The sequence below is a fragment of the Microtus pennsylvanicus genome, chromosome 5 (genome assembly GCF_037038515.1).
Source record: "Microtus pennsylvanicus isolate mMicPen1 chromosome 5, mMicPen1.hap1, whole genome shotgun sequence".
NCBI classification, from domain to species: Eukaryota; Metazoa; Chordata; class Mammalia; order Rodentia; family Cricetidae; genus Microtus; species Microtus pennsylvanicus.
Genome location: NC_134583.1, coordinates 545,718 through 569,024, shown reverse-complemented (window position 1 = coordinate 569,024; position 23,307 = coordinate 545,718).

The following is a 23,307-nucleotide window of genomic DNA, read 5'->3' as shown; positions in this document are numbered from 1 at the left end:
ATGAAGACAGTTTGTTCCTAATGCAGAGTGAAGACAGTGTGTTCCTAACGCAGAGTATCGGTGTATGTGCATGGAGCAGAGTGAAGACAGTGTGTTCCTAATGCAGATTTAATACAGTATGTTCCTACAGCAGAGTGAATACAGTGTGTTCCTAACAAAGAGTTGCTGTGTATGTGCATGGAGCAGAGTGAAGACAGTGTATTCCTAGAGCAGAGTGAAGACAGTGTGTTCCTAACGAAGAGTTGCTGTGTATGTGCAGGGAGCTGAGTGAAGACAGTGTGTTCCTAGAGAAGAGAGAAGACAGTATGTTCCTAACGCAGAGTGAAGACAGTATGATCATAATGCACAGTGAAGACAGTGTTTTCCTAGAGCAGAGTGAAGACAGTGTGTTCCTAATGCAGAGTTGTGGTGTATGTGCATGGAGCAGAGCGGAGACAGTGTGTTCCTATACCAGAGTGAAAACAGAATGTTTCTATCGCTTAGTGAAAACAATGTGTTCCTAGAGCGGAATGAATTCAGTTTGTTCCTAATGCAGAGTGAAGACAGTGTGTTCCTCACGCAGAGTTGCGTTGTACGTGCATGGAGCAGAGTGTATACAGTGTGTTCCTAAAGCAAAGTGAAGACATTATGTTCCTAACGCATAGTGAAGACAGTGTGTTCCTAACGCAGAGTGAAGACAGTGTGTTCCTAACGCAGAGTTGCGGTGTATGTGCCTGGAGCAGAGTGAAGACAGTGTGTTCCTAATGCAGAGTTAATACAGTATGTTCCTGCAGCAGAGTGAATACAGTGTGTTCCTAACAAAGAGTTGCTGTGTATGTGCATGGAGCAGAGTGAAGACAGTGTATTCCTAGAGCAGAGTGAAGACAGTGTGTTCCTAATGCAGATTGCAGTGTATGTGCATGGAGCTGAGTGAAGACAGTGTGTTCCTAGAGCAGAGTTAAGACAGTGTGTTCCTAATGCAGAGTGACCAGTGTGTTCCTAGAGCAGAGTGAATACAGTGTGTTCCTAAAGCAGAGTGAAGACAGTGTGTTCCTAATGCAGAGTTGCGGTGTATGTGCATGAAGCTGAATGAAGACAGTGTCTTCCTAGAGCAGAGTGAAGACAGTATGATCCTAATGCACAGTGAAGACAGTGTTTTCCTAGAGCAGAGTGAAGACAGTGTGTTCCTAATGCAGAGTTGCGGTGTATGTGCATGAAGCTGAATGAAGACAGTGTCTTCCTAGAGCAGAGTGAAGACAGTATGTTCCTAACGCACAGTGAAGACAGTGTGTTCTGAACACATAGTGGAACAGTATGTTCCTAACGCGTAGTGAAGACAGGGTGTTCCTAACGCAGAGTTGTGGTGTGTGTGCATGGAGCAGAGTGAAGACAGTGTGTTCCTAGAGCAGAGTGAAAAGAGCATGTTCCTATCGCTTAGTGAAAACAGTGTGTTCCGAGAGCGGAATGAAGACAGTTTGTTCCTAATGCACAGTGAAGACAGTGTGTTCCTAACGCAGAGTATCGGTGTATGTGCATGGAGCAGAGTGAAGACAGTGTGTTCCTAATGCAGATTTAATACAGTATGTTCCTACAGCAGAGTGAATACAGTGTGTTCCTAACAAAGAGTTGCTGTGTATGTGCATGGAGCAGAGTGAAGACAGTGTATTCCTAGAGCAGAGTGAAGACAGTGTGTTCCTAACGAAGAGTTGCTGTGTATGTGCAGGGAGCTGAGTGAAGACAGTGTGTTCCTAGAGAAGAGAGCAGACAGTGTGTTCTTAATGCAGAGTGACCAGTGTGTTCCTAGAGCAGAGTGAAGACAGTGTGTTCCTAAGGCAGAGTGAAGACTGTGTGTTCCTAAAGCAGAGTGAAGAGGGTTTTCCTAAAGCAGAGTTGCAGTGTATGTGCATGAAGCAGAGTGAAGACAGTGTTTTACTAGAGCAGAGTGAAGACAGTGTGTTCCTAATGCAGAGTTGAGGTGTATGTGCATGAAGCTGAATGAAGACAGTGTCTTCCTAGAGCAGAGTGAAGACAGTATGTTCCTAACGCACAGTGAAGACAGTGTGTTCCGAACACATAGTGAAACAGTATGTTCCTAACGCGTAGTGAAGACAGTGTGTTCCTAACGCAGAGTTGTGGTGTATGTGCATGGAGCAGAGTGGAGACAGTGTGTTCCTAGAGCAGAGTGAAAACAGTGTGTTCCTAGAGGGGAATGAAGACAGTGTGTTCCTTATGCAGAGTGAAGACAGTGTGTTCCTAGAGCAGAATGAAGACAGTGTTTTCCTAATGCAGAATTAAGACAGTTTGTTCCTAGCGCAGAGTGAAGACAGTGTGTTCCTAACGCATAGTGAAGACAGTGTGTTACTAACGCATAGTGAAGACAGTGTGTTGCTAGAGCAGAATGAAGACAGTGTGTTCCTAACGCAGAGTGAAGACAGTGCGTTCTTAACGCAGAGTTGCGAAGTATGTGCATGGAGAAGAGTGAAGACAGTGTGTTCCCAGAGCAGAGTGAAGACAGTGTGTTCCTAATGCAGAGTGAAGACAGTGAGTTCCTAGAGCAGTGTGAAGACAGTTTGTTCCTAATGCAGAGTGAAGACAGTGTGTTCCTTGTGCAGAGTGAAGACAGTGTGTTTCTAGAGCAGAATGAAGACAGTGTGTTCCTAATGCAGAGTGAAGACCGTGTGTTCCTAATGCAGAGTGAAGACAGTGTGTTCCTAACGCAGAGTTGCGGTGTATGTGCATGGAGCAGAGTCAAGACAGAATGTTCCTAACACATAGTGAAGACAGTGTCTTCCTAGAGAAGAATGAAGACAGTTTGTTCCTAACGTAGAGTGATGACAGTGTGTTCCAAACGCAGCGTTGCGGTGTATGTGCATGGAACAGAGTGAAGACAGTGTGTTCCTAGAGCAGAGTGAAGACAGTGTGTTCCTAATGCAGATTTAATACAGTATGTTCCTACAGCAGAGTGAATACAGTGTGTTCCTAACAAAGAGTTGCTGTGTATATGCATGTCGCAGAGTGAAGACAGTGTGTTCCTAGAGCAGAGTGAAGACAGTGTGTTCTTAATGCAGAGTGACCAGTGTGTTCCTAGAGCAGAGTGAAGACAGTGTGTTCCTAACGCAGAGTTGCGTTGTACGTGCATGGAGCAGAGTGTATAGAGTGTGTTCCTAAAGCAGAGTGAAGACAGTGTGTTCCTAAGGCAGAGTGAATACAGTGTGTTCCTAACGCATAGTGAAGACAGTGTGTTCCTAACGCAGAGTGAAGACAGTGTGTTCCTAACGCAGAGTTGCGGTGTATGTGCCTGGAGCAGAGTGAAGACAGTGTGTTCCTAATGCAGAGTTAATACAGTATGTTCCTGCAGCAGAGTGAATACAGTGTGTTCCTAACAAAGAGTTGCTGTGTATGTGCATGGAGGAGAGTGAAGACAGTGTATTCCTAGAGCAGAGTGAAGACAGTTTGTTCCTAATGCAGATTGCAGTGTATGTGCATGGAGCTGAGTGAAGACAGTGTGTTCCTAGAGCAGAGTTAAGACAGTGTGTTCCTAATGCAGAGTGACCAGTGTGTTCCTAGAGCAGAGTGAAGACAGTGTGTTCCTAAGGCAGAGTGAATACAGTGTGTTCCTAAAGCAGAGTGAAGACAGTGTGTTCCTAATGCAGAGTTGCGGTGTATGTGCATGAAGCTGAATGAAGACAGTGTCTTCCTAGAGCAGAGTGAAGACAGTATGATCCTAATGCACAGTGAAGACAGTGTTTTCCTAGAGCAGAGTGAAGACAGTGTGTTCCTAATGCAGAGTTGCGGTGTATGTGCATGAAGCTGAATGAAGACAGTGTCTTCCTAGAGCAGAGTGAAGACAGTATGTTCCTAACGCACAGTGAAGACAGTGTGTTCCGAACACATAGTGGAGCAGTATGTTCCTAACGCGTAGTGAAGACAGGGTGTTCCTAATGCAGAGTTGTGGTGTATGTGCATTGAGCAGAGTGAAGACAGTGTGTTCCTAGAGCAGAGCGAAGAGAGCATGTTCCTATCGCTTAGTGAAAACAGTGTGTTCCTAGAGCGGAATGAAGACAGTTTGTTCCTAATGCAGAGTGAAGACAGTGTGTTCCTAACGCAGAGTATCGGTGTATGTGCATGGAGCAGAGTGAAGACAGTGTGTTCCTAATGCAGATTTAATACAGTATGTTCCTACAGCAGAGTGAATACAGTGTGTTCCTAACAAAGGGTTGCTGTGTATGTGCATGGAGCAGAGTGAAGACAGTGTATTCCTAGAGCAGAGTGAAGACAGTGTGTTCCTAACGAAGAGTTGCTGTGTATGTGCAGGGAGCTGAGTGAAGACAGTGTGTTCCTAGAGAAGAGAGAAGACAGTATGTTCCTAACGCAGAGTGAAGACAGTATGATCATAATGCACAGTGAAGACAGTGTTTTCCTAGAGCAGAGTGAAGACAGTGTGTTCCTAATGCAGAGTTGCGGTGTATGTGCATGAAGCTGAATGAAGACAGTGTCTTCCTAGAGCAGAGTGAAGACAGTATGTTCCTAACGCACAGTGAAGACAGTGTGTTCTGAACACATAGTGGAACAGTATGTTCCTAACGCGTAGTGAAGACAGGGTGTTCCTAACGCAGAGTTGTGGTGTATGTGCATGGAGCAGAGTGAAGACAGTGTGTTCCTAGAGCAGAGTGAAAAGAGCATGTTCCTATCGCTTAGTGAAAACAGTGTGTTCCTAGAGCAGAATGTAGACAGTTTGTTCCTAATGCACAGTGAAGACAGTGTGTTCCTAACGCAGAGTATCGGTGTATGTGCATGGAGCAGAGTGAAGACAGTGTGTTCCTAATGCAGATTTAATACAGTGTGTTCCTACAGCAGAGTGAATACAGTGTGTTCCTAACAAAGAGTTGCTGTGTATGTGCATGGAGCAGAGTGAAGACAGTGTATTCCTAGAGCAGAGTGAAGACAGTGTGTTCCTAACGAAGAGTTGCTGTGTATGTGCAGGGAGCTGAATGAAGACAGTGTGTTCCTAGAGAAGAGAGCAGACAGTGTGTTCTTAATGCAGAGTGACCAGTGTGTTCCTAGAGCAGAGTGAAGACAGTGTGTTCCTAAGGCAGAGTTAAGACTGTGTGTTCCTCAAGCAGAGTGAAGAGGGTTTTCCTAAAGCAGAGTTGTAGTGTATGTGCACGAAGCAGAGTGAAGACAGTGTTTTACTAGAGCAGAGTGAAGACAGTGTGTTCCTAATGCAGAGTTGAGGTGTATGTGCATGAAGCTGAATGAAGACAGTGTCTTCCTAGAGCAGAGTGAAGACAGTATGTTCCTAACGCACAGTGAAGACAGTGTGTTCCGAACACATAGTGAAACAGTATGTTCCTAACGCGTAGTGAAGACAGTGTGTTCCTAACGCAGAGTTGTGGTGTATGTGCATGGAGCAGAGTGGAGACAGTGTGTTCCTAGAGCAGAGTGAAAACAGTGTGTTCCTAGAGGGGAATGAAGACAGTGTGTTCCTTATGCAGAGTGAAGACAGTGTGTTCCTAGAGCAGAATGAAGACAGTGTTTTCCTAATGCAGAATTAAGACAGTTTGTTCCTAGCGCAGAGTGAAGACAGTGTGTTCCTAACGCATAGTGAAGACAGTGTGTTACTAACGCATAGTGAAGACAGTGTGTTGCTAGAGCAGAATGAAGACAGTGTGTTCCTAACGCAGAGTGAAGACAGTGCGTTCTTAACGCAGAGTTGCGAAGTATGTGCATGGAGAAGAGTGAAGACAGTGTGTTCCCAGAGCAGAGTGAAGACAGTGTGTTCCTAATGCAGAGTGAAGACAGTGAGTTCCTAGAGCAGTGTGAAGACAGTTTGTTCCTAATGCAGAGTGAAGACAGTGTGTTCCTTGTGCAGAGTGAAGACAGTGTGTTTCTAGAGCAGAATGAAGACAGTGTGTTCCTAATGCAGAGTGAAGACCGTGTGTTCCTAATGCAGAGTGAAGACAGTGTGTTCCTAACGTAGAGTTGCGGTGTATGTGCATGGAGCAGAGTCAAGACAGAATGTTCCTAACACATAGTGAAGACAGTGTCTTCCTAGAGAAGAATGAAGACAGTTTGTTCCTAACGTAGAGTGATGACAGTGTGTTCCAAACGCAGCGTTGCGGTGTATGTGCATGGAACAGAGTGAAGACAGTGTGTTCCTAGAGCAGAGTGAAGACAGTGTGTTCCTAATGCAGATTTAATACAGTATGTTCCTACAGCAGAGTGAATACAGTGTGTTCCTAACAAAGAGTTGCTGTGTATATGCATGTCGCAGAGTGAAGACAGTGTGTTCCTAGAGCAGAGTGAAGACAGTGTGTTCTTAATGCAGATTGACCATTGTGTTCCTAGAGCAGAGTGAAGACAGTGTGTTCCTAACGCAGAGTTGCGTTGTACGTGCATGGAGCAGAGTGTATACAGTGTGTTCCTAAAGCAGAGTGAAGACAGTGTGTTCCTAAGGCAGAGTGAATACAGTGTGTTCCTAACGCATAGTGAAGACAGTGTGTTCCTAACGCAGAGTGAAGACAGTGTGTTCCTAACGCAGAGTTGCGGTGTATGTGCCTGGAGCAGAGTGAAGACAGTGTGTTCCTAATGCAGAGTTAATACAGTATGTTCCTGCAGCAGAGTGAATACAGTGTGTTCCTAACAAAGAGTTGCTGTGTATGTGCATGGAGCAGAGTGAAGACAGTGTATTCCTAGAGCAGAGTGAAGACAGTGTATTCCTAATGCAGATTGCAGTGTATGTGCATGGAGCTGAGTGAAGACAGTGTGTTCCTAGAGCAGAGTTAAGACAGTGTGTTCCTAATGCAGAGTGACCAGTGTGTTCCTAGAGCAGAGTGAAGACAGTGTGTTCCTAAGGCAGAGTGAATACAGTGTGTTCCTAAAGCAGAGTGAAGACAGTGTGTTGCTAATGCAGAGTTGCGGTGTATGTGCATGAAGCTGAATGAAGACAGTGTCTTCCTAGAGCAGAGTGAAGACAGTATGATCCTAATGCACAGTGAAGACAGTGTTTTCCTAGAGCAGAGTGAAGACAGTGTGTTCCTAATGCAGAGTTGCGGTGTATGTGCCTGAAGCTGAATGAAGACAGTGTCTTCCTAGAGCAGAGTGAAGACAGTATGTTCCTAACGCACAGTGAAGACAGTGTGTTCCGAACACATAGTGGAGCAGTATGTTCCTAACGCGTAGTGAAGACAGGGTGTTCCTAATGCAGAGTTGTGGTGTATGTGCATGGAGCAGAGTGAAGACAGTGTGTTCCTAGAGCAGAGTGAAGAGAGCATGTTCCTATCGCTTAGTGAAAACAGTGTGTTCCTAGAGCGGAATGAAGACAGTTTGTTCCTAATGCAGAGTGAAGACAGTGTGTTCCTAACGCAGAGTATCGGTGTATGTGCATGGAGCAGAGTGAAGACAGTGTGTTCCTAATGCAGATTTAATACAGTATGTTCCTACAGCAGAGTGAATACAGTGTGTTCCTAACAAAGAGTTGCTGTGTATGTGCATGGAGCAGAGTGAAGACAGTGTATTCCTAGAGCAGAGTGAAGACAGTGTGTTCCTAACGAAGAGTTGCTGTGTATGTGCAGGGAGCTGAGTGAAGACAGTGTGTTCCTAGAGAAGAGAGCAGACAGTGTGTTCTTAATGCAGAGTGACCAGTGTGTTCCTAGAGCAGAGTGAAGACAGTGTGTTCCTAAGGCAGAGTGAAGACTGTGTGTTCCTAAAGCAGAGTTGCAGTGTATGTGCATGGAGCAGAGTGAAGACAGTGTTTAACTAGAGCAGAGTGAAGACAGTGTGTTCCTAATGCAGCGTGAAGATAGTGTGTTCCTAAGGCAGAGTGAAGACAGTGTTTTCCTAGAGCAGAGTGAAGACAATGTGTTCCTAAATCAGAGTTTCGGTGTATGTGCATGAAGCTGAATGAAGACAGTGTCTTCCTAGAGCAGAGTGAAGACAATATGTTCCTAACGCACAGTGAAGACAGTGTTTTCCTAGAGCAGAGTGAAGACAATGTGTTCCTAATGCAGAGTTGCGGTGTATGTGCATGAAGCTGAATGATGACAGTGTCTTCCTAGAGCAGAGTGAAGACAGTATGTTCCTAACGCACAGTGAAGACAGTGAGTTCCGAACACATAGTGGAACAGTATGTTCCTAACGCGTAGTGAAGACAGTGTGTTCCTAACGCAGAGTTGTGGTGTATGTGCATGGAGAAATGTGAAGACAGTGTGTTCCTAGAGCAGAGTGAAAACAGCATGTTCCTGTCGCTTAGTGAAACAGTGTGTTCCTAGAGCGGAATGAAGACAGTTTGTTCCTAATGCAGAGTGAAGACAGTGTGTTCCTAACGCAGAGTATCGGTGTATGTGCATGGAGCAGAGTGAAGACAGTGTGTTCCTAATGCAGATTTAATACAGTTTGTTCCGAAAGCAGAGTGAATACAGTGTGTTCCTAACAAAGAGTTGCTGTGTATATGCATGTAGCAGAGTGAAGACAGTGTGTTCCTAGAGCAGAGTGAAGACAGTGTGTTCCTAACGAAGAGTTGCTGTGTATGTGCAGGGAGCGGAGTGAAGACACTGTTTTCCTAATGCAGATTTAATACAGTATGTTCCTACAGCAGAGTGAATACAGTGTGTTCCTAACAAAGAGTTGCTGTGTATATGCAAGTCGCTGAGTGAAGACAGTGTGTTTCTAGAGCAGAGTGAAGACAGTGTGTTCCTAATGCAGAGTTGCTGTGTATGTGCAGGGAGCTGAGTGAAGACAGTGTGTTCCTAGAACAGAGTGAAGACAGTGTGTTCTTAATGCTCAGTGACCAGTGTGTTCCTAGAGCAGAGTGAAGACAGTGTTTTCCTAGAGAAGAGTGAAGACAGTGTGTTCTTAATGCAGAGTGACCAGTGTTTTCCTAGGGCAGAGTGAAGACAGTGTGTTCCTAAGGCAGAGTGAAGACTGTGTGTTCCTAACGCAGAGTGAAAACAGTGTTCCTAGAGCAGAGTGAAGACAGTGTTCTTAATCAGAGTGAAGACAGTGTGTTCCTAATGCAGAGTGAAGACAGTGTGTTCCTAATTCAGAGTGAAGACAGTGTGTTCCTAGAGCAGAGTAAAGACAGTATGTTCCTAACGCAGAGTGAAGACATTGTGTTCCTAGAGCAGAATGAAGACAGTGTGTTCCTAAAACAGAGTGAAGACAGTGTGTTCCTAACGCAAGTTGCGGTGTATGCGCATGGAGCAGAGAGAAGGCAGTGTGTTCCTAGAGCAGAGTGATGACAGTGTGTTCCTAATGCAGAGTGAAGACAGTGAGTTCCTAGAGCAGAGTGAAGACAGTGTTCTTAATCAGAGTAAAGACAGTATGTTCCTAACGCAGAGTGAAGACATTGTGTTCCTAGAGCAGAATGAAGACAGTGTGTTCCTAAAACAGAGTGAAGAGAGTGTGTTCCTAACGCAAGTTGCGGTGTATGCGCATGGAGCAGAGTGAAGACAGTGTATTCCTAGATCAGAGTGAAGACAGTGTGTTCCTAACGCACAGTGAAGACAGTGTGTTCCTTGATCAGAGTGAAGACAGTGTTTTCCTAGAGCAGAGTGAAGACAGTGTGTTCCTAATGCAGAGTTGCGGTGTATGTGCATGAAGATGAATGAAGACAGTGTCTTCCTAGAGCAGAGTGAAGACAGTATGTTCCTAATGCACAGTGAAGACAGTGTGTTCCGAACACATAGTGAAACAGTATGTTCCTAACGCGTAGTGAAGACAGTGTGTTCCTAACGCAGAGTTGTGGTGTATGTGCATGGAGCAGAGTGAAGACAGTGTGTTCCTAGAGCAGAGTGAAAACAGTATGTTCCTATCGCTTAGTAAAAACAGTGTGTTCCTAGAGCAGAGTGAAAACAGTATGTTCCTATCGCTTAGTAAAAACAGTGTGTTCCTAGAGCGGAATGAAGACAGTTTGTTCCTAATGCAGAGTTGCTGTGTAAGTGCAGGAAGCTGAGTGAAGACAGTGTGTTCCTAGAGCAGAGTGAAGGCAGTGTGTTCTTAATGCAGAGTGACCAGTGTGTTCCTAGAGCAGAGTGAAGACAGTGTGTTCCTAACGCATAGTGAAGACAGTGTGTTCCTAAATCATAGTGAAGACAGTGTCTTCCTACAACAGAGTGAAGACAGTGTGTTCATAACGCATAGTGAAGACAGTGTTTTCCTAACACATAGTGAAGACAGTGTATACCCAACGCATAGTGTAGACAGTATGTTCCTAACGCATAGTGAAGACAGTGTGTTCTTAAGGCAGAGTGACCAGTGTGTTCCTAGAGCATAGTGAAGACAGTGGGTTCCTAAGGCAGAGTGAAGACTGTGTGTTCCTAAAGCAGAGTGAAGACAGTGTGTTCCTAGAGCAGAGTGAAGAGTGTTTTCCTAACGCAGAGTTGCAGTGTATGTGCATGGAGCAGAGTGAAGACAGTGTTTTCCTAGAGCAGAGAGAAGACAGTGTGTTCCTAATGCAGCGTGAGGACAGTGTGTTTCTAAGGTAGAGTGAAGACAGTGTCTTCCTAGAGGAGAGTGAAGACAATGTGTTCCTAACGCATAGTGAAGACAGTATGTTCCTAACACATAGTGAAGACAGTGTGTTCCTAAGGCAGAGTAAAGACAGTGTGTTCGTAGAGCAGAGTGAAGACAGTATGTTCCTAACGCAGAATGAAGACAGTGTGTTCCTAGAGCAGAGTGAAGACAGTGTGTTCCTAACGCACAGTGAAGACAGTGTGTTCCTAGAGCAGATAAAAGAGAGTGTGTTCCTAATGCAGAGTGAACAGTGTGTTCCGAGAGCAGAGTGAAGACAGTGTGTTCCTAAGGCAGAGTGACGACAGTGTGTTCGTAGAGCAGAATGAAGACAGTGTGTTACTACTGCAGAGTGAAGACAGTGTGTTCCTAATGCAGAGTGAAGACAGTGTGTTCCTAATGAAAAGTGAAGACAGTGTGTTCGTAGAGAAGAGTGAAGACAGTGTGTTCCAAATGCAGAGTTGTGGTGTATGTGCATGGAGAAGAGTGAAGACTGTGTGTTCCTAGAGCAGAGTGAAGACAGTGTGTTCCTAATGCAGAGTGAAGACAGTGTGTTCCTAATGCAGAGTGAACACAGTGTGTTCGTAGAGCAGAGTGAAGACAATGTGTTCCTAATGCAGAGTTGCGGTGTATGTGCATGGAGCAGAGTGAAGACTGTGTGTTCCTAGAGCAGAGTGAAGACAGTGTGTTCGTAATGCAGAGTGAAGACAGTGTGTTCCTAATGCAGATTGCAGTATATGTGCATGGAGCTGAGTGAAGAGAGTGTGTTCGTAATGCAGAGTGACCAGTGCGTTCTTAGAGCAGAGTGAAGACAGTGTTTTACTAGAGGAGAGTTAAGACAGTGTGTTCCTAAAGCATAGTGAAAACAGCGTGTTCCTAATGCATAGTAAAGACTGTGTGTTCCTAGAGCAGAGTGAAGACAGTGTGTCCCTAACGCAGAGTTGTGGTGTACGTGCATGGAGAAGAGTGAAGACAGAGTGTTCGTAGAGCAGAGCGAAGTCAGTTCCTAACACAGAGTGAAGACAGTGTCTTCCTAGAGAAGAATGAAGACAGTGTGTTCCTAACGCAGAGTGAAGACAGTGTGTTCCTAACACAGAGTTGCGAAGTATATGCATGGAGAAGAGTGAAGACAGTGTGTTCTGAGAGCAGAGTGAAAACAGTATGTTCCTATCGCATAGTGAAAACAGTGTGTTCCTAGAGCGGAATGAAGACAGTTTGTTCCTAATGCAGAGTGAAGACAAGTGTTCCTAATGCAGAGTTGCGGTGTATGTGCATGGAACAGAGTGAAGACAGTGTGTTCCTAATGCAGAGTTAATACAGTGTGTTCCTAATGCAGAGTGAAGACAGTGTCTTCCTAGAGCAGAGTGAAGTCAGTGTGTTCCTAATACAGAGTGAAGACAGTGTGTTCCTAGAGCAGAGTGAAGACAGTGTGTTCCTAAGGCACAGTGAAGACAGTGTGTTCCTAACGCATAGTGAAGACAGTGTGTTCCTAAAGCAGAGTGAAGACAGTGCGTTCCTAATTCAGAGTTGCGTAGTACGTGCAAGGAGCCGAGTGAAGACAGTGTGTTCCTAATGCAGAGTGAAGACAGGGTGTTCCTAATGCAGAGTGAAGACAGTGTGTTCCTAGAGCAGAATAAAGACAGTATGATCCTAACGCAGAGTGAAAACAGTGTGTTCCTAGAGCAGAATGAAGACAGTGTGTTCCTAAAACAGAGTGAAGACAGTGTCTTCCTAATCAGAGTTGCGGTGTATGTGCATGGAGCTGAGGGAAGACAGTGTCTTCCTAGAGCAGAGTGAAGACAGTATGTTCCTAACACATAGTGAAGAAAGTGTGTTCCTAACACATAGTGAAACAGTATGTTCCTAACACGTAGTGAAGACAGTGTGTTCCTAACGCAGAGTTGCGGTGTTGTGCATGGAGCAGAGTAAAGACAGTGTGTTCCTAGAGCAGAGTGAAGGTTGTGTGTTCCTAACGCAGATTTGTGGTGTATGTGAATGGAGCCGAGTGTAGAGAGTGTGTTCCTATAGCAGATTGAAGACAGTGTGTTCCTAGAGCAGAGTGAAGACAGTGTGTTCCTAACGCACAGTGAAGACAGTGTGTTCCTAGAGCAGAGTGAAGACAGTGTGTTCCGAGAGCAGAGTGAAGACAATGTGTTCCTAACGCAGATTGAAGTGTATGTGAATGTAGCTGAGTGAAGTCAGTGTGTTCCTAGAGCAGATAAAAGAAAGTGTGTTCCTAATGCAGAGTGAACAGTGTGTTCCTAGAGCAGAGTGAAGACAGTGGGTTCCTAAGGCAGAGTGAAGACAGTGTGTTCCTAGAGCAGAATGAAACAGTGTGTTCCTAATTTAAAGTTAATACAGTATGTTCCTACAGCAGAGTGAGGACAGTGTGTTCCTAACAAAGAGTTGCTCTGTATGTGCATGGAGCATAGTGAAGACAGTGTGTTCCTAGAGCAGAGTGAAGACAGTGTGTTCCTAATGCAGAGTGAAGAGAGTGTGTTCCAAATGCAGAATGAAGACAGTGTGTTCTTAATGCAGAGTGAAGACAGTGTGTTCCTAGAGCAGATTGAAGACAGTTTGTTCCTAATGAAGAGTGAAGACAGTGTGTTCCTAATGCAGAGTGAAGACAGTGTCTTCCTAGAGCAGAGTGAAGACAGTGTGTTCCTAATGCAGAGTGAAGACAGTGTGTTCTTAGAGCAGAGTGAAGACAGTGTGTTCCTAGAGCAGAGTGAAGACAGTGTGTTCCTAACGCATAGTGAAAACAGTGTGTTCCTAACACATAGTGAAGACAGTGTGTTTCTAACGCATAGTGAAGACAGTGTGTTCCTAGAGCAGAGTGAAGACAGTGCGTTCCTAATTCAGAGTTGCGAAGTATGTGCATGGAGCAGAGTGAAGACAGTGTGTTCCTAGAGCAGAGTGAAGACAGTCGTTCCTAATACAGAGTGAAGACAGTGAGTTCCTAGAGCAGAGTGAAGACAGTCTTCCTAAATCAGAGTAAAGACAGTGTCTTCCTAATGCAGAGTGAAGACAGTGTGTTCCTAGAGAAGAGTAAAGACAGTATGTTCCTAAAGCAGAGTGAATACAGTGTGTTCCTAGAGCAGAATGAAGACAGTGTGTTCCTAAAACAGCCTGAAGAAAGTGTGTTCCTAACGCAGAGTTGCGGTGTATGTAAATGGAGCAGAGTGAAGACAGTGTGTTCCTAACGCACAGGTAAGACAGTGTGTTCCTAGAGCAGAGTGAAGACAGTGTGTTCCAAGAGCAGAGTGAAGACAGTGTGTTCCTAACAAAGAGTTGTGGTGTATGTGCATGGAGCTGAGTGAAGACAGTGTCTTCCTAGAGCAGAGTGAAGACAGTATGTTCCTAACGCATAGTGAAGATAGTGTGTTCCTAACACATAGTAAAACATATTTCCCTAACGCGTAGTGAAGACAGTGTTTTCCTAACGCAGAGTTGCGGTGTATGTGCATGGAACAGAGTGAAGACAGTGTGTTACTAGAGAAGAGTGAAAACAGTATGTTCCTATCGAATAGTGAAAGCAGTGTGTTCCTAGAGCAGAATGAAGACAGTTTGTTCCTAACGCAGAGTGAGGACAGTGTGTTCCTAATGCAGAGAGAAAACAGTGTGTTCCTAATGCAGAGAGAAGAAAGTGTGTTCCTAGAGCAGAGTGAAGACAGTGATCCCAAACCAGAGTAAAGACAGTGTGTTCCTAATGCAGAGTGAACAGTGTGTTCCTAGAGCAGAGAGAAGAGTGTTCCTAATGCAGAATGAACAGTGTGTTCTTAGAGCAGAGTGAAGACAGTGTGTTCCTAAGGCAGAGTGAAGACAGTGTGTTCCTAAAGCAGAGTGAATACAGTGTGTTCACAGAGAAGAGTGAAGACAGTTTGTTCCTAATGCAGAGTTGCGGTATATGCGCATGGAGCTGAGTGAAGACAGTGTTTTCCTAGAGCAGAGAGAAGACAGTGTGTTCCTAATGCAGCGTGAGGACAGTGTGTTTCTAAGGTAGAGTGAAGACAGTGTCTTCCTAGAGGAGAGTGAAGACAATGTGTTCCTAACGCATAGTGAAGACAGTATGTTCCTAACACATAGTGAAGACAGTGTGTTCCTAAGGCAGAGTAAAGACAGTGTGTTCGTAGAGCAGAGTGAAGACAGTATGTTCCTAACGCAGAATGAAGACAGTGTGTTCCTAGAGCAGAGTGAAGACAGTGTGTTCCTAACGCACAGTGAAGACAGTGTGTTCCTAGAGCAGAGTGAAGACAGTGTGTTCTGAGAGCAGAGTGAAGACAATGTGTTCCTAACGCAGATTGAAGTGTATGTGCATGTAGCTGAGTAAAGTCAGTGTGTTCCTAGAGCAGATAAAAGATAGTGTGTTCCTAATGCAGAGTGAACAGTGTGTTCCGAGAGCAGAGTGAAGACAGTGTGTTCCTAAGGCAGAGTGAAGACAGTGTGTTCGTAGAGCAGAATGAAGACAGTGTGTTACTACTGCAGAGTGAAGACAGTGTGTTCCTAATGCAGAGTGAAGACAGTGTGTTCCTAATGAAAAGTGAAGACAGTGTGTTCGTAGAGCAGAGGGAAGACAATGTGTTCCTAATGCAGAGTTGCGGTGTATGTGCATGGAGCAGAGTGAAGACTGTGTGTTCCTAGAGCAGAGTGAAGACAGTGTGTTCGTAATGCAGAGTGAAGACAGTGTGTTCCTAATGCAGATTGCAGTGTATGTGCATGGAGCTGAGTGAAGAGAGTGTGTTCGTAATGCAGAGTGACCAGTGCGTTCTTAGAGCAGAGTGAAGACAGTGTTTTACTAGAGGAGAGTTAAGACAGTGTGTTCCTAAAGCATAGTGAAAACAGCGTGTTCCTAATGCATAGTAAAGACTGTGTGTTCCTAGAGCAGAGTGAAGACAGTGTGTCCCTAACGCAGAGTTGTGGTGTACGTGCATGGAGAAGAGTGAAGACAGAGTGTTCGTAGAGCAGAGCGAAGTCAGTTCCTAACACAGAGTGAAGACAGTGTCTTCCTAGAGAAGAATGAAGACAGTGTGTTCCTAACGCAGAGTGAAGACAGTGTGTTCCTAACACAGAGTTGCGAAGTATATGCATGGAGAAGAGTGAAGACAGTGTGTTCTGAGAGCAGAGTGAAAACAGTATGTTCCTATCGCATAGTGAAAACAGTGTGTTCCTAGAGCGGAATGAAGACAGTTTGTTCCTAATGCAGAGTGAAGACAAGTGTTCCTAATGCAGAGTTGCGGTGTATGTGCATGGAACAGAGTGAAGACAGTGTGTTCCTAATGCAGAGTTAATACAGTGTCTTCCTAGAGCAGAGTGAAGAGAGTGTGTTCCGAGAAAAGGGTGAAGACATTTTGTTCCTAATGCAGAGTGAAGACAGTGTGTTCCTAATGCAGAGTGAAGACAGTGTCTTCCTAGAGCAGAGTGAAGTCAGTGTGTTCCTAATACAGAGTGAAGACAGTGTGTTCCTAGAGCAGAGTGAAGACAGTGTGTCCCTAAGGCACAGTGAAGACAGTGTGTTCCTAACGCTTAGTGAAGACAGTGTGTTCCTAAAGCAGAGTGAAGACAGTGCGTTCCTAATTCAGAGTTGCGTAGTACGTGCATGGAGCCGAGTGAAGACAGTGTGTTCCTAATGCAGAGTGAAGACAGGGTGTTCCTAATGCAGAGTGAAGACAGTGTGTTCCTAGAGCAGAATAAAGACAGTATGATCCTAACGCAGAGTGAAAACAGTGTGTTCCTAGAGCAGAATGAAGACAGTGTGTTCCTAAAACAGAGTGAAGACAGTGTCTTCCTAATCAGAGTTGCGGTGTATGTGCATGGAGCTGAGGGAAGACAGTGTCTTCCTAGAGCAGAGTGAAGACAGTATGTTCCTAACACATAGTGAAGAAAGTGTGTTCCTAACACATAGTGAAACAGTATGTTCCTAACACGTAGTGAAGACAGTGTGTTCCTAACGCAGAGTTGCGGTGTTGTGCATGGAGCAGAGTAAAGACAGTGTGTTCCTAGAGCAGAGTGAAGGTTGTGTGTTCCTAACGCAGATTTGTGGTGTATGTGAATGGAGCCGAGTGTAGAGAGTGTGTTCCTATAGCAGATTGAAGACAGTATGTTCCTAACGCAGAATGAAGACAGTGTGTTCCTAGAGCAGAGTGAAGACAGTGTGTTCCTAACGCACAGTGAAGACAGTGTGTTCCTAGAGCAGAGTGAAGACAGTGTGTTCCGAGAGCAGAGTGAAGACAATGTGTTCCTAACGCAGATTGAAGTGTATGTGAATGTAGCTGAGTGAAGTCAGTGTGTTCCTAGAGCAGATAAAAGAAAGTGTGTTCCTAATGCAGAGTGAACAGTGTGTTCCTAGAGCAGAGTGAAGACAGTGTGTTCCTAAGGCAGAGTGAAGACAGTGTGTTCCTAGAGCAGAATGAAACAGTGTGTTCCTAATTTAGAGTTAATACAGTATGTTCCTACAGCAGAGTGAGGACAGTGTGTTCCTAACAAAGAGTTGCTCTGTATGTGCATGGAGCATAGTGAAGACAGTGTGTTCCTAGAGCAGAGTGAAGACAGTGTGTTCCTAATGCAGAGTGGAGAGAGTGTGTTCCAAATGCAGAATGAAGACAGTGTGTTCTTAATGCAGAGTGAAGACAGTGTGTTCCTAGAGCAGAGTGAAGACAGTTTGTTCCTAATGAAGAGTGAAGACAGTGTGTTCCTAATGCAGAGTGAAGACAGTGTCTTCCTAGAGCAGAGTGAAGACAGTGTGTTCCTAATGCAGAGTGAAGACAGTGTGTTCTTAGAGCAGAGTGAAGACAGTGTGTTCCTAGAGCAGAGTGAAGACAGTGTGTTCCTAACGCATAGTGAAAACAGTGTGTTCCTAACACATAGTGAAGACAGTGTGTTTCTAACGCATAGTGAAGACAGTGTGTTCCTAGAGCAGAGTGAAGACAGTGCGTTCCTAATTCAGAGTTGCGAAGTATGTGCATGGAGCAGAGTGAAGACAGTGTGTTCCTAGAGCAGAGTGAAGACAGTCGTTCCTAATACAGAGTGAAGACAGTGAGTTCCTAGAGCAGAGTGAAGACAGTCTTCCTAAATCAGAGTAAAGACAGTGTCTTCCTAATGCAGAGTGAAGACAGTGTGTTCCTAGAGAAGAGTAAAGACAGTATGTTCCTAAAGCAGAGTGAATACAGTGTGTTCCTAGAGCAGAATGAAGACAGTGTGTTCCTAAAACAGCCTGAAGAAAGTGTGTTCCTAACGCAGAGTTGCGGTGTATGTAAATGGAGCAGAGTGAAGACAGTGTGTTCCTAACGCACAGGTAAGACAGTGTGTTCCTAGAGCAGAGTGAAGACAGTGTGTTCCAAGAGCAGAGTGAAGACAGTGTGTTCCTAACGCAGAGTTGTGGTGTATGTGCATGGAGCTGAGTGAAGACAGTGTCTTCCTAGAGCAGAGTGAAGACAGTATGTTCCTAACGCATAGTGAAGATAGTGTGTTCCTAACACATAGTAAAACATATTTCCCTAACGCGTAGTGAAGACAGTGTTTTCCTAACGCAGAGTTGCGGTGTATGTGCATGGAACAGAGTGAAGACAGTGTGTTACTAGAGAAGAGTGAAAACAGTATGTTCCTATCGAATAGTGAAAGCAGTGTGTTCCTAGAGCAGAATGAAGACAGTTTGTTCCTAACGCAGAGTGAGGACAGTGTGTTCCTAATGCAGAGAGAAAACAGTGTGTTCCTAATGCAGAGAGAAGAAAGTGTGTTCTAGAGCAGAGTGAAGACAGTGTTCCCAAACCAGAGTAAAGACAGTGTGTTCCTAATGCAGAGTGAACAGTGTGTTCCTAGAGCAGAGAGAAGAGTGTTCCTAATGCAGAATGAACAGTGTGTTCTTAGAGCAGAGTGAAGACAGTGTGTTCCTAAGGCAGAGTGAAGACAGTGTGTTCCTAAAGCAGAGTGAATACAGTGTGTTCACAGAGAAGAGTGAAGACAGTTTGTTCCTAATGCAGAGTTGCGGTATATGCGCATGGAGCAGAGTGAAGACAGTGTTTTCCTAGAGCAGAGAGAAGACAGTGTGTTCCTAATGCAGCGTGAGGACAGTGTGTTTCTAAGGTAGAGTGAAGACAGTGTCTTCCTAGAGGAGAGTGAAGACAATGTGTTCCTAACGCATAGTGAAGACAGTATGTTCCTAACACATAGTGAAGACAGTGTGTTCCTAAGGCAGAGTAAAGACAGTGTGTTCGTAGAGCAGAGTGAAGACAGTATGTTCCTAACGCAGAATGAAGACAGTGTGTTCCTAGAGCAGAGTGAAGACAGTGTGTTCCTAACGCACAGTGAAGACAGTGTGTTCCTAGAGCAGAGTGAAGACAGTGTGTTCTGAGAGCAGAGTGAAGACAATGTGTTCCTAACGCAGATTGAAGTGTATGTGCATGTAGCTGAGTAAAGTCAGTGTGTTCCTAGAGCAGATAAAAGATAGTGTGTTCCTAATGCAGAGTGAACAGTGTGTTCCGAGAGCAGAGTGAAGACAGTGTGTTCCTAAGGCAGAGTGAAGACAGTGTGTTCGTAGAGCAGAATGAAGACAGTGTGTTACTACTGCAGAGTGAAGACAGTGTGTTCCTAATGCAGAGTGAAGACAGTGTGTTCCTAATGAAAAGTGAAGACAGTGTGTTCGTAGAGCAGAGGGAAGACAATGTGTTCCTAATGCAGAGTTGCGGTGTATGTGCATGGAGCAGAGTGAAGACTGTGTGTTCCTAGAGCAGAGTGAAGACAGTGTGTTCGTAATGCAGAGTGAAGACAGTGTGTTCCTAATGCAGATTGCAGTGTATGTGCATGGAGCTGAGTGAAGAGAGTGTGTTCGTAATGCAGAGTGACCAGTGCGTTCTTAGAGCAGAGTGAAGACAGTGTTTTACTAGAGGAGAGTTAAGACAGTGTGTTCCTAAAGCATAGTGAAAACAGCGTGTTCCTAATGCATAGTAAAGACTGTGTGTTCCTAGAGCAGAGTGAAGACAGTGTGTCCCTAACGCAGAGTTGTGGTGTACGTGCATGGAGAAGAGTGAAGACAGAGTGTTCGTAGAGCAGAGCGAAGTCAGTTCCTAACAGAGAGTGAAGACAGTGTCTTCCTAGAGAAGAATGAAGACAGTGTGTTCCTAACGCAGAGTGAAGACAGTGTGTTCCTAACACAGAGTTGCGAAGTATATGCATGGAGAAGAGTGAAGACAGTGTGTTCTGAGAGCAGAGTGAAAACAGTATGTTCCTATCGCATAGTGAAAACAGTGTGTTCCTAGAGCGGAATGAAGACAGTTTGTTCCTAATGCAGAGTGAAGACAAGTGTTCCTAATGCAGAGTTGCGGTGTATGTGCATGGAACAGAGTGAAGACAGTGTGTTCCTAATGCAGAGTTAATACAGTGTCTTCCTAGAGCAGAGTGAAGAGAGTGTGTTCCGAGAAAAGGGTGAAGACATTTTGTTCCTAATGCAGAGTGAAGACAGTGTGTTCCTAATGCAGAGTGAAGACAGTGTCTTCCTAGAGCACAGTGAAGTCAGTGTGTTCCTAATACAGAGTGAAGACAGTGTGTTCCTAGAGCAGAGTGAAGACAGTGTGTTCCTAAGGCACAGTGAAGACAGTGTGTTCCTAACGCATAGTGAAGACAGTGTGTTCCTAAAGCAGAGTGAAGACAGTGCGTTCCTAATTCAGAGTTGCGTAGTACGTGCATGGAGCCGAGTGAAGACAGTGTGTTCCTAATGCAGAGTGAAGACAGGGTGTTCCTAATGCAGAGTGAAGACAGTGTGTTCCTAGAGCAGAATAAAGACAGTATGATCCTAACGCAGAGTGAAAACAGTGTGTTCCTAGAGCAGAATGAAGACAGTGTGTTCCTAAAACAGAGTGAAGACAGTGTCTTCCTAATCAGAGTTGCGGTGTATGTGCATGGAGCTGAGGGAAGACAGTGTCTTCCTAGAGCAGAGTGAAGACAGTATGTTCCTAACACATAGTGAAGAAAGTGTGTTCCTAACACATAGTGAAACAGTATGTTCCTAACACGTAGTGAAGACAGTGTGTTCCTAACGCAGAGTTGCGGTGTTGTGCATGGAGCAGAGTAAAGACAGTGTGTTCCTAGAGCAGAGTGAAGGTTGTGTGTTCCTAACGCAGATTTGTGGTGTATGTGAATGGAGCCGAGTGTAGAGAGTGTGTTCCTATAGCAGATTGAAGACAGTATGTTCCTAACGCAGAATGAAGACAGTGTGTTCCTAGAGCAGAGTGAAGACAGTGTGTTCCTAACGCACAGTGAAGACAGTGTGTTCCTAGAGCAGAGTGAAGACAGTGTGTTCCGAGAGCAGAGTGAAGACAATGTGTTCCTAACGCAGATTGAAGTGTATGTGAATGTAGCTGAGTGAAGTCAGTGTGTTCCTAGAGCAGATAAAAGAAAGTGTGTTCCTAATGCAGAGTGAACAGTGTGTTCCTAGAGCAGAGTGAAGACAGTGTGTTCCTAAGGCAGAGTGAAGACAGTGTGTTCCTAGAGCAGAATGAAACAGTGTGTTCCTAATTTAGAGTTAATACAGTATGTTCCTACAGCAGAGTGAGGACAGTGTGTTCCTAACAAAGAGTTGCTCTGTATGTGCATGGAGCATAGTGAAGACAGTGTGTTCCTAGAGCAGAGTGAAGACAGTGTGTTCCTAATGCAGAGTGAAGAGAGTGTGTTCCAAATGCAGAATGAAGACAGTGTGTTCTTAATGCAGAGTGAAGATAGTGTGTTCCTAGAGCAGAGTGAAGACAGTTTGTTCCTAATGAAGAGTGAAGACAGTGTGTTCCTAATGCAGAGTGAAGACAGTGTCTTCCTAGAGCAGAGTGAAGACAGTGTGTTCCTAATGCAGAGTGAAGACAGTGTGTTCTTAGAGCAGAGTGAAGACAGTGTGTTCCTAGAGCAGAGTGAAGACAGTGTGTTCCTAACGCATAGTGAAAACAGTGTGTTCCTAACACATAGTGAAGACAGTGTGTTTCTAACGCATAGTGAAGACAGTGTGTTCCTAGAGCAGAGTGAAGACAGTGCGTTCCTAATTCAGAGTTGCGAAGTATGTGCATGGAGCAGAGTGAAGACAGTGTGTTCCTAGAGCAGAGTGAAGACAGTCGTTCCTAATACAGAGTGAAGACAGTGAGTTCCTAGAGCAGAGTGAAGACAGTCTTCCTAAATCAGAGTAAAGACAGTGTCTTCCTAATGCAGAGTGAAGACAGTGTGTTCCTAGAGAAGAGTAAAGACAGTATGTTCCTAAAGCAGAGTGAATACAGTGTGTTCCTAGAGCAGAATGAAGACAGTGTGTTCCTAAAACAGCCTGAAGAAAGTGTGTTCCTAACGCAGAGTTGCGGTGTATGTAAATGGAGCAGAGTGAAGACAGTGTGTTCCTAACGCACAGGTAAGACAGTGTGTTCCTAGAGCAGAGTGAAGACAGTGTGTTCCAAGAGCAGAGTGAAGACAGTGTGTTCCTAACGCAGAGTTGTGGTGTATGTGCATGGAGCTGAGTGAAGACAGTGTCTTCCTAGAGCAGAGTGAAGACAGTATGTTCCTAACGCATAGTGAAGATAGTGTGTTCCGAACACATAGTAAAACATATTTCCCTAACGCGTAGTGAAGACAGTGTTTTCCTAACGCAGAGTTGCGGTGTATGTGCATGGAACAGAGTGAAGACAGTGTGTTACTAGAGAAGAGTGAAAACAGTATGTTCCTATCGAATAGTGAAAGCAGTGTGTTCCTAGAGCAGAATGAAGACAGTTTGTTCCTAACGCAGAGTGAGGACAGTGTGTTCCTAATGCAGAGAGAAAACAGTGTGTTCCTAATGCAGAGAGAAGAAAGTGTGTTCCTAGAGCAGAGTGAAGACAGTGTTCCCAAACCAGAGTAAAGACAGTGTGTTCCTAATGCAGAGTGAACAGTGTGTTCCTAGAGCAGAGAGAAGAGTGTTCCTAATGCAGAATGAACAGTGTGTTCTTAGAGCAGAGTGAAGACAGTGTGTTCCTAAGGCAGAGTGAAGACAGTGTGTTCCTAAAGCAGAGTGAATACAGTGTGTTCACAGAGAAGAGTGAAGACAGTTTGTTCCTAATGCAGAGTTGCGGTATATGCGCATGGAGCAGAGTGAAGACAGTGTTTTCCTAGAGCAGAGAGAAGACAGTGTGTTCCTAATGCAGCGTGAGGACAGTGTGTTTCTAAGGTAGAGTGAAGACAGTGTCTTCCTAGAGGAGAGTGAAGACAATGTGTTCCTAACGCATAGTGAAGACAGTATGTTCCTAACACATAGTGAAGACAGTGTGTTCCTAAGGCAGAGTAAAGACAGTGTGTTCGTAGAGCAGAGTGAAGACAGTATGTTCCTAACGCAGAATGAAGACAGTGTGTTCCTAGAGCAGAGTGAAGACAGTGTGTTCCTAACGCACAGTGAAGACAGTGTGTTCCTAGAGCAGAGTGAAGACAGTGTGTTCTGAGAGCAGAGTGAAGACAATGTGTTCCTAACGCAGATTGAAGTGTATGTGCATGTAGCTGAGTAAAGTCAGTGTGTTCCTAGAGCAGATAAAAGATAGTGTGTTCCTAATGCAGAGTGAACAGTGTGTTCCGAGAGCAGAGTGTAGACAGTGTGTTCCTAAGGCAGAGTGAAGACAGTGTGTTCGTAGAGCAGAATGAAGACAGTGTGTTACTACTGCAGAGTGAAGACAGTGTGTTCCTAATGCAGAGTGAAGACAGTGTGTTCCTAATGAAAAGTGAAGACAGTGTGTTCATAGAGCAGAGTGAAGACAATGTGTTCCTAATGCAGAGTTGCGGTGTATGTGCATGGAGCAGAGTGAAGACTGTGTGTTCCTAGAGCAGAGTGAAGACAGT